This window comes from Delphinapterus leucas, chromosome 15 (assembly GCF_059928025.1).
Source record: "Delphinapterus leucas isolate spDelLeu-1000000601 "Yukka" chromosome 15, BTC_Dleu_Yukka2, whole genome shotgun sequence".
NCBI classification, from domain to species: Eukaryota; Metazoa; Chordata; class Mammalia; order Artiodactyla; family Monodontidae; genus Delphinapterus; species Delphinapterus leucas.
Window position 1 is genome coordinate 13,042,147 of NC_143143.1, and position 11,655 is coordinate 13,053,801.

The following is an 11,655-nucleotide window of genomic DNA, read 5'->3' on the forward strand; positions in this document are numbered from 1 at the left end:
GTGTTTCTCACCTGGTGGGCGGAAGGAGGAGCATCTGGGGTATTGGCCAAAATGTTTACTGACCCCCTGATGCAGGCGACCTGGAGTTTAGCCTCTGAGCCGGTGTTTGGGGACTCAACGTGGCCCGGAAGAGCAATGGACCAGAAGCCTTCAAGGCCCGTGTCCTCAGCAGGTCCCAAGCAAACTGGCCTCAGTTTCCTCAGCTGTCACTTGAATGGGTTGGCTGATGTTTAAGGTTTCTTCAAGCTCTGTATCTCTCTTAGGACTCAGGTTACTTTTTAAAACCTTGTTTACCTTTTCACACCAGTTCCCCTTGTTTCTTGGCGTTTATCTACAGGATCTATTCCCAAAGGCCCTGCTGTCAGGAGCTGAGCCACTGACTGAGGTCAGACCCAAAGCCATCTCCACGAAGCCTCCCCTGAGGGCCTGTTTCCTGCTTATTCCCCCTCTTTGGACCCTCCTAGGGTTGAGCTTGCTCTCCGAGCTCCTCTCCCCCTCCCTCCACTCAGCCCTTCCTTCCCCTTCTGGGTTCCACGGGACCCATCTTCTCTACTGCAGGATGGTCAGCCCCTCAGGACATGCGCCCCAAACAAGGTCTGCACTAGGTGGGTGAGGCCACTCCTGGCTGGTTCCCTGAACTGCACGACTGCACAGAACCTTGGCGCGCAAACCTTCTTGACTGTAACCCACATCCATCGTGCTTATACAAGGCATGCGCACACACCTGACACAGGTCTGATGAAGCAATACCCTTGCTGTGTGCAACGAACTCTGTTTTTTATTCTGTCCTCTTTTTATTCATTCTTTGAAATGCTGTTCGCACCCACTAGTTCATCTCATGCCTTTGGAATCTTGGGTCTCAACCCCTAGTTTGAAACTAGTATCATGGAAGAAATCCTCCAGACTCTAAAGAAGGGTGAGAGTCACCTGGGCAGAGAGTCAAGGCTGTCTTCTTCTCTTGTCCTTCAACTGCTACCCTGTCCTCTTACCTGACTCTCCCTAAACCCCCTCTCCATGCTGCTGCCAGTTCTGCTCACATCTCTCCCAGGTTCCAAACCATCCCTGATTTAAAGAGGACACCAGAGTGGAACCTGGATTCTCGTCCAGCCTGCAAAGTCCTGCCTCTCTAGTGCCTGGGAACCTGTCAGCGTCATCTCCGCAGGCCTTTCCCAGCACACACTGGCCACTCACACCTCTTTGTTTCTATTCCCTTTGCTGTCTCTTCTCCGTCTGGCAAACTGAGGCTCACTTCAAAGGCCTTCACCTCCAGGAAGCCTCCCCTGACTGCCCCTTGTTCCCCATCACAGTTCACTGCTTAGAGACTAATGGTTCTCAAAGTGTGGTCCCCACACCAGCATCAGCACCAGGGAACTTGTTAGAAACACAGATTCTCAGACCTCCACCTCTAACCTCGTGAATCCGCAGCAGAGTGGGGCCCAGGGATCTGTGTTTTCACAAGCCCTCCAGGTGATTCTCACACACAATCAAGTTTGAGAACTACTGCCTCAGACTGTGTAAAAAGGTCAAGGTGAAGTTCTGGCCAAAAGCTGCAGAAAGAATCACTGGGCGACAGAAAATGATTCTGGAGGAGAAGCTCTGTTCTCTTTGACTTTTCAGCCTGATCCACCATCCTGCTGGACCATAAAGAGACTGTAACCTTGTTGGAGCCAGAAAGACATTTTCTGCTTCCAGGGCTATCCTGATTCTCACTAGCTCTCATCTTGAACTCATGCATCACTAACAGTATGAAATGTCAAAGAGGTCAGCCCCTCCTTAGCAGTAATGACAGTAGCCAGTGTTAACGGAGTGCTTTTTGCATGCACTGTTGTGCTTCCCACATGGACTCTCTCCCTTAATGTTTTCAACGGCCTTACAAGGTGTAACCCCGCTGGACAGTGAGAACAATAGAGCCCAGAGCGATGAGGTAACATTCCTGTGTTCAAGTGCATAACCTAGATACACACCCAGGTGGTCCCCATCCAGAGCCTGCACCATAGCCACGGCCCCATGTAACCACCGAGAAAAGGCTGGCTGAGTTAGTCCATCCCATAAACAGCAATGGCAAGGACACTGTTTACCCACTTAACCCTCACTTCTAGTTGACACCAGGTATATATTCCAGAGGCTGTGAACTGGTGAAAGGAAAGGAAAGGAAAGGAAAGGGAAGGAAGGAAAGGAAAGGAAAGGAAAGGGAGAAAGAAACAAGAGTATCGTGAATGGCTCATTGCTGAGAATATGCTATGAATCAGGGATTATGATTAACCCAAGTCTGTACATCTAAGGTTTTTTTTTTAATTTAGTGGCTTGTGTGGTCCAAAGCAGCCCACAAGATGTCGTATTTGGTCCGGAATGATCTTAGTATACAGAAATTTTATATAGACAAAGCAGAGTTTCCTTACATGGTGGGCAGACATCGATGGGCCGTTTGTGACCGTGGATGCGTACAAGCGTTCAATCGTGTTCTTGAAAACAAAGTATTCTTGTATCTAATTATTAAAGTAGAACTAAAGTTCTGGGCAATAAATGGACAGTCCTTGGAAGTAATAAACCAGCATTCCTCTGTAATTTGGAATTTTCATCCATTCAGACGGATCTTCACCCCAGTGGGTCTGTAATAATGCAACTAAGATGTCAACTGCTGTGGTTCACACCCCTCACAGCAGTGAAATTTCCTGAATCCTTTAGTGGGTGTGGAGTCAATGGACATTCATCTATGTGACGAACGTGGAAGGCGTCCTGTTGGCCAGGCTCGTGCTAGGTGCTGGGGTTACTGCAGGCACCAAGAGGACAAGGCTCGCCACCCCCCCACCCCAGTGGGCTTACATCCAGGGGACGAGTGAAGAGGGTGGCGTGAGAGCCTCTGAGAGAGGCTGATGGTCAGGAAGGCATGTTCAAGGACGTTGCTGAGTTAATGGAATGCAGCCCTCTGTCTCAGCCAGGTGTGGCTGCAGCCCAGTTCGCCTTTGCTCCTGGGTTTCCCCAAACTCCCTTCAGCTCTGGGAGGCCTCTACCCCTGAGAGTCCTGAGCTGGTGGGAGATGTGTCCCTGTCTGTTTGCCTCCCCTGCAGTCCTGCTAAGGGCCAGGTGGTGGCGCCTCTGAGTCCCTTCTGCATAGTGCCTGAGGGCAGAGGCGCCAACAGGGATGCAATGGATTGAAGCTGGGTCAGTCCCTGCCTCTCCAGGGGCCTCGGTTTCCTCACCTCAAAAATGGGAAGAAGGCCAGAGACTGGACTTTACCAGGGAATTTCTGATCTCCCTATTGGTTCCAACAGACTAGGTTGATGAGTCTGGGTAGGATTTTATTTGCTAATGTTTGAGAAAGAAAAGAAATGCCAAGATAAAAACAGGAAAATGCAAGTGATGCTTGACAGATGGCCAGAAAGGAGTGGTTACAGGAAGGAGCCCCAAAGGTCAGATTCAGAAAGGTCTTTGGGGACCTGGTACCAAGGGTCTTGCCCATGAGGGTAGATTCTGCTAACAAAGGAGACTCCCAGGGACTCCATGGCCAGACCCGAATGCCTCCCGTTTTTTTTGAGCATTTCTCTCCAGCTCCAGCCCCCCTTACACATCCTGGAACTCGAGACGGAGCAGCATCTACACCCCGCAGCCTCCATTCTCCAGAGGGTAGGTAGGGGAGGTTCCCACCCTGCCTCCCCTACGTGCGGGGCATCTGCGGGGCCCCTTCTGCAGGCTTCCATCACCAGGGGGCGCCCACGTGTTTGTCCCATCTCCCAGCCCCTCGCCTACGCCTGAAGGGGGAGAAGGCAGCCCCCAACTCTGCACCCCCAAGTCTCCCACTCGGCCGCGGAACAACCTCTGCCTCGGACCTCGGCGCCAATTCCACCTGCCTCCGTGGCGGTCTCATCCTTCTGGCCCTCAGCATCCCCTCGGGTCCACTGCACTCCCTTCCCCCCTGACCTTCTGGCCAGTTGTTAGCACAAACCCCCTTCTCCATCCGGCTTCTTCGGATTCTCCCTTCACCGTCCTGCTCCCCCGCCCCCCGGGACCCTCCCCCCCGCCGCGCTCTAAAACGGGGAGCATTTTCTCTCCAGCATCCTCCTAGTCACGGCCTCGCGGCTCTCAGATCCTCCTCCTGGGTGCAATCGCCTGCCCACCACCCCGCACTCAGGCCATGAAGGTGTCCCCCTGCTCACTGCCAGCCTCTCCAGCAACGCTGGGACTGTGATTCTCACTCCCATGGTCACACCCGGGCTCCGGCGCCAGCACCAACTCAGCTCCTCCCTGGTCTCATTTCAGATGCTGTATCCTGACTCCACGTCTTGCTGTTGGCTTCCCCCGGAACCACCCCCCGCAGTCCTTGGCTGCAGCCTCTGCACACTGCCCCCCCCCCCCGCCGTCCTCGTTTCTCACCTCCCCCCTCCCCCGTTGGTGAATGACGGTAATCGCCCCCGCATACACCCCAGCGTCCCTGCTCGCTACTGCTTTGCGGAGCCACACACCACACTGGCTAAACCCCAGCCTTGCTTAGACACAGCACTGGCCATCCCAGCCTGGGCCACCGTGGCCAGATGCGAGGAGAGAATCACAGAATTGTGCTGCCAGTTCAGTAACTTCAAACGGGCCCCTAACACTCCCTGGAGGTCATGTCTTCCCTCCTCTCCCCGGCGGCTGTCATGCCTGGTAGGTCAGGGTTAAGGTGTCCAGGACTGATTCTCTTCAGGCTGATGCTCCAGAAAAGGATTCAGCCTCCTGTGAAGCTCCATGGAAACCAGCTGTGGCCCCGGTGCTGAAAGTGGCCGTCCTGGAACCAGCCAGGCATGGACCCCGCCCCCATCTTCCCCAATCATAAACTCTCAGCTCGCAGAAAAGGGCTGGAGCCACAGCTGGCTGCTGCACCCCACAGCCATTGCAGCCTGGCCCGTGCTGATTCCGTGGAAGGAGCCAGGGCCTGCCCAGGGGCAATTTAAAAGCCCCGTGGCCAAGGTCAGGGTCTCTCTGCTGCAGTCTGACCCTGTGTCATCACTAGACTCGGCAAGAGGGGCCTTTTACCTGGACACACACACACACACACACAAGCGCGCGCGCGCACACGCACGCACGCACACACACGCACGCACGCACGCACAGTGCAGCCAGGTGTCACAGCCACCAAGCCCCTCAACGTCCTCTCTTTTGACTCACACCATCCGGGCCCCAGGGACCTGCTTCTCCACATCGCCTCCCTGCGTCCTAAAGACAAGACGTGTTGCTTCCAGTGCCATAGGTGTGAGGTTTATGAGCATGGGGGACAGATTCCACCGCAGAGGGTGGGGAGCACCTGAGTAGTGGGGACACTTGGAGAAAAGAAAAAAGCTGCTTCATGAACCCTTCAAAGCCTTCCTCTCAGTTGCATAAGGCGGTACTGCTTCCCAGCGTCAGTTTCCCATTTCTCACTTTTCTCACTATTCTTACTCGTGGTCCTCAATGTGCTCATGGATTAGTGAGGTATTCACAGCGTTTTGCATGCGGCGGGAGAGGAGCCCTTTGCAATAATAAACCATTATCATCACTCTTCAATTTCTATATACGTAAGACCAGATGTAACAGGGATGAAACATAATTCCGATTCTTTACACCGACAACAAACACTGGGATTGCTAATCAGAGTATTTTTTTATAAAATATCTAACATTTCAAAATAACATTATTGACTCAAACAGCATCATTTCAATAATTTAAGATAAAACTTTGATATTCATTCATTATAATTTATATTTTGACTCTCAATTTCAAGAGAATTTTGAATATTTAAAAGTAATTGAAAACATGCAAAATAAAACTTAATGTTGAAATATCTTCTTTACTTTCTTGATGGAAACATTCAAATTGTGTACATTTTGAATAAAATTGCCTTTTATATTTTAATCCTTTGGACCAGGGCTCAGCATGTTTTTCTGTAAAGGGCCAGATAGTAAATATTTTAGGCTTTATGGGCCATTGGGTCTTTGTTACAACTACTCAGCTCAGCTATTGTAGCGTGAACGCCGCCATGGACTATATGTAAACAAATGGACTGAGTTACAGCAAGATTTTACAAAAACAGATGGTAGTCCACATATGGCCTGAGGGCCAGAGTTTGCTAATCCCTGCTTTAGACCACTAAGAATGAGTTCAAGTCAACATTGTGGTACAAATAAAAAGTAGACCTCATGAAACAGAAAAACACTGGGAGAGCAGGGGAGGAAAATATTTGCTTAATATTTAAAAGCTGGGAAAGTATGAATGAAAACAGCAGAATTCTGTCAAACATGATCCCTACACAATTTGCAAACTAAACATTGTACATTATTTAATTTGAAATGTTTACTCAGATCATTGTAGTTTAGATGTAGTTTTAAGAAAGAATTTAGAGAGACTTGGGACTTCCCTGGTGGTGCAGTGGCTAAGACTCTGCACTCCCGATGCAGGGGACCCAGGTTCAATCCCTGGTCAGAGAATTAGATCCCACACGCATGCCACAGCTAAGAGTTCACATGCCACAACTAAGGAGCTGGTGAGCCGCAACGAAGGAGCCCACCTGCCTCAATTAAGACCCAGTATAACCAAAAAAAAAGAAAAAAAAGAATTTAGAGGGATTTCCCTGGTGGTCCAGTGGTTAAGAATCCACCTTCCAATGCAAGGGACGTGGGTTTGATCCCTGGTTGGGGAACTAAGATTCCACATACCGCAGGGCAACTAAGCTCACACGCTGCAACTACTGAGCTCACACGCTATAGAGCCCACACGCCACAACTAGAGAGCCCACGCGCTGCAACTACTGAGCCCATGCACTCTGGAGCCTGTGTGCCGCAGCTAGAGAAGCTCGTGCACCTCAATGAAGAGCTCATGCACTGCAATGAAAATATCCCGCACGCCACAACGAAGATCCCATGTGCCACAACTAAGACCCAAAGCAACCAAATAAACAAATATAAAATTATTAAAAAAGAAAGAAAGAGGGACTTCCCTGGTGGCGCAGTGGTTGGGAATCTGCCTGGCAATGCAGGGGACACGGGTTCTAGCCCTGATCTGGGAAGATCCCACATGCTGCAGAGCAACTAAGCCCGTGTGCCACAACTACTGAGCCTGCACTCTAGAGCCCAGGAGCCACAACTACTGAGTCCGTGTGCCACAACTACTGAAGCCCACGCGCCTAGATCCCGTGCTCTGCAACGAGAGAAGCCACCACAATGAGACGCCCACATACCGCAACGAAGAGTAGCCCCTGCTCACCGCAACTAGAGGAAGCCTACGCGCAGCAATAAAGACCCAACACAGCCAAAAATAAATAAATAAAATAAAAATCTTAAAAAAAAAAAAGAAGGAATTTAGAGAGATCTGTATATACTCTGCCCAGTCTCCCTCTGTGGTAACATTTTGCAAAACTACAGTACAATACCACAATCAGGAGACTGACACTGGGTACAATCCACCAGTCTTATTTACATTTCCCCAATTAGTTACACTCATTTATGTATGTAGGTGTTTTAAGTCCTTTACAGTGTTATCACCAGTAGAGACTCATGTATCCACCAGCAAAGTCAAGACTATGGACAGTTCCAATACGACACAGGGTGCCTCGTGTGGCCCCACCTCCAACACTAATCCCTGGCAATCGCTACTCTGTCCTCCATTTCTAAAATTTTGTCATTTTAAAAATGTTATATATATAGAATCATACAGGACATAGCTCTCTAGGACTGGCTTTTTTTCACTTAGCACCATTCCCTGGAGACATATCCGAGTTGTCTTGTGTAACAATAGTTCATAGTTCATTCCTTTCTCATTGCTGAGTAGTCGTCCACAGAGTCATGTCCCCCTAAAATTCAGATACTGAAGCCCTACCTGCCCATATGACCGTATGGGAGACAGGGCCTTAAGGAGGGGATTAACCTTAAATGAGGTCAGAAGTGTAGAGCCCTGATCTGATAGAAGCTCTTGGCATAGTCTTGACAAAAAAGAAAGGACACGAAAAAAATCTCTGCTTCTTCCATGTGAGGATTCAGTGATGCAGAAACCAACCCCTGTTGGAACCTTGATACTGGACTTTCCAGCCTCCAGAACTGTGAGAAAATGTTTCTGTTGTCTGTTGCCCCATCTGTGGTATTTTGTTATGGCAGCCTAAGTAGCCTCAATCACCTAGTAGGTAAGTACCACAGTTTAATTAGCCATTCACCTGCCGAAGGCAATCTAGGCTGTTTCTAGTTTGGGCCATCAAGCAAATGCCAACACATTCCAAAGGACTGAAAACTTACAGAGTATGTTCTATGACAGCAATGCATCTAAGTTAGTCATATCTTTGTTTTTATTTATTTATTTATCTATTTATTTATCTATCTATCTTTGGCTGTGTTGGGTCTTCATTGCTGCGCATGGGCTTTTCTCTAGCTGCAGTGAGTGGGGGCTACTCTTTGTTGCGGTGCGCGGGCTTCTCATTGTGGTGGCTTCTCTTGTTGCGGAGCACGGGCTCTAGGCATGCGGGCTTCAGTAGTTATAGTTTGTGGGCTCTAGAGCTCAGGCTCAGTAGTTGTGGTGCACGGGCTTAGTTGCTCTGCAATATATGGGATCTTCCCGGACCAGGGATCAAACCTGTGTCCCCTGCATTGGTCGGTGGATTCTTAACCACTGTGCCACCAGAGAAGCCCTAAGTTAGTCATATTTTTAAAGTTTAACTAGAAAAAATCCCAAGCATCTGGAAATTAAAACTACACGTTTAAATAACCTATGGGCCGGGAGATCGGCCAAGATGGTGGAGTAGAAAGATCCTCCTTTCACGGGTGCACCAAAATCAAAACCATCTGCAGAACGACCACATGTGAAAAAGACCAGAACCTGCCAGAAACGATCTTCTACAACTAAAGATATAAAGGAGGACTCGCAACAAGATAGATAGGAGGGGCAGAGTCATGATACAGTCAAGTCCCATGACCCTCATGGGTGACGCACAAACGGGAGAATAACTATGATCGCAGAAGTTTTCCCAAAAGAGTGAGGGGTCCAAGCCCCATGTTGGGTTCCTCGGTCCAGAGGGTCCTGCACTGGGAAGATGAACCCACAGAGCATTAGGCTGTGAAGGCCAGTGAGGCTTACTTTTGGGAGACTCAGAGGGCTGGGGAAAACAGAGACTTCACTCTTAAAGGGCGCACACAAAATCTCACACACTCCAGGACCCAGGAGAGAAGCAGTGATTTGAAAGGAGCCTGAGTCAGACCTACCCTCTGATCTTGGAGAGGTTCCTGGAGAGGCAGGAAGCAGCTGCAGCTCACGCTGGGAGCACAGACACTGGTGGCAGCCAGCTCTGGGAGCTCACTTTACCACGTGGACACTGGTGCTGGCAGCCCCACCTGGGGCCCACAGCCTGTAGGTGCCAGTGCTGGGACATCTCAGGCCAAGCAACTAACTGAGCGTGGACACAGCCCCACCCACCAGCAGACTGGCTGTCTTAAGGTCCCCTGAGCCCACAGTCACCCCTGGACACAGCTCTGCTCACCAGCAAGCCCAGGACCCAGCCCCACAAACCAATGTGCAGGCACTAGACCCAGAACCCCCAGGGCACTCTAGCCACAGACCCTGGAACCCAGTTCCACCCATCAGTGGGCAGGTACTAGCCCCAGAATCCTCTGGGCCTTGACCCTGCCCTCCAGGGAGCCTTCTCTAACTTCAGGACCAGCCTCACCCACTAGTGAGCAAACATCAGCTATAAGACAACAACAGACCCACACCCAGCAGACCTGGCCCACTCACTAGCGCCTAGATTGGGCCCTGCTGAGCAACAGGTTACGTAACAGAAACATAACAGGAACTCCCATAAGGCTATCAGCTGACTTTTTAGCAGAAACTCTGCAGGCCAGAAGGGGGTGGTAACAATATATCTAAAGTGATGAAAGGGAAAAACCTACAACCAAGAATACACAACAAGGCTTTAATTCAAATTTGATGGAGAGATCAAAAGTTTTCTGACAAAAAAAAGCTAAAAGAGTTCAGCACCACCAAACAGCTTCACAAGGAATGTTAAAGGTATATCTCTAAGTGAAAAAGAAAAGTTCACAACTAGAAACATAAAAACTACAAAAGGGGGGCTTCCCTGGTGGCGCAGTGGTTGAGAGTCCTCCTGCCGATGCAGGGGACATGGGTTCGTGCCCCGGTCTGGGAAGATCCCACATGCCGCGGAGCGGCTGGGCCCGTGAGCCATGGCCGCTGAGCCTGCACGCCCGGAGCCTGTGCTCTGCAACAGGAGGGGCCACAACAGTGAGAGGCCCACGTACCGCAAAAAAAAACCACAAAAGGGAAAAGCTCATTGGAAAAGGCAAATATACAGTAAATGTAGTAAATCATCCATGTACAAAGTTAGTAGGAAAGTTAAAGACAAAAGTAGTAAAATCATTTATATCTGCAACAAACAGTTAAGGGATACACACACAAAAAAGATATAAAATATGATATCAAAAACAGTAATCATGAGGGGAGGAGAGTAAAAATGCAGGATTGTTCAAATGCACTTGAAATTAAGAGATCAACAACTTAAAATTATCATATATATGATTATTGTTTTATATATATGATTATTATATCATATATAATCATATATATATACACACACACATACATACAATATACATAAACCACATGGTAACCACAAGCCAAAAATCTATAATTGATACACACATAAGAAAGAGAAAGGAGGGACTTCCCTAGTGGTGCAGTGGTTAAGAATCTGCCTACCAATGAAGGGAACACAGGTTCGAGCCCTGGTCTGGGAAGATCCCACATGCCGCGGAGCAATTAAGCCTGAGTGCCACAACTACTGAGCCTGCGCCTAGAGATAGTGAGCCACAACTACTGAGCCCACGTGCCACAACTACTGAAGCCCATGTGCCTAGAGGCCGTGCTCCACAACAAGAGATGCCACTGTAATGAGAAGCCCGCGCACCGCAACGAAGGGTAGTCCCCACTTGCCGCAACTAGAGAAAGTCCGTGCACAGCAACGAAGACCCAATGCAGCCAAAAATAAATTAATTAAAAAAAAGAGAGAGAAAGGAATCCAAACATGAAACTAAAGAAGGTCATCAAATTACAAATGAAGAGAACAAAGAAGAAGAAAGGAACAAAACAGAACTACAGCCCACCCCCCCAAAAAAAAACCCCACAAACACATGGAGGCTAAACAATATGCTACTAAACTACCAATGGATCACTGAAGAAATCAAATAAGAAATAAAAAAATACCTGGAGAAAAGTGAAAATGAAAACACAATAATCAAAAACCTATGAGATGCAGCAAAAGCAGTTCTAAGAGGGAATTTTATAGCAATACAGGCTAACCTCAGGAAACAAGAAAAATCTCAAATACACAACCTAATCTTACACCTAAAGGGCCTAGAAAAAGAAGAACAAACAGAATCTAAAGTTAGTAGAAGGAAAGAAAACCTAAATATCACAGAAGAAATAAATGAAATAGAGACTAGTAAAACAATGGAAAAAATCAATGAAAACTAAGAGCTGGTTCTTATAAAAGATAAACAAAATTGATAAAACTTTAGCCAGACTCATCAAGAAAAAGAAGAGAGAGAGTGCAGATCAACATAATCAGGAATGAAAAAGGGGAAGTTATGACTGATACCACAGAAATATAAAGAATCATAAGAGATTACTATGAACAACTATATTCCAATAAAA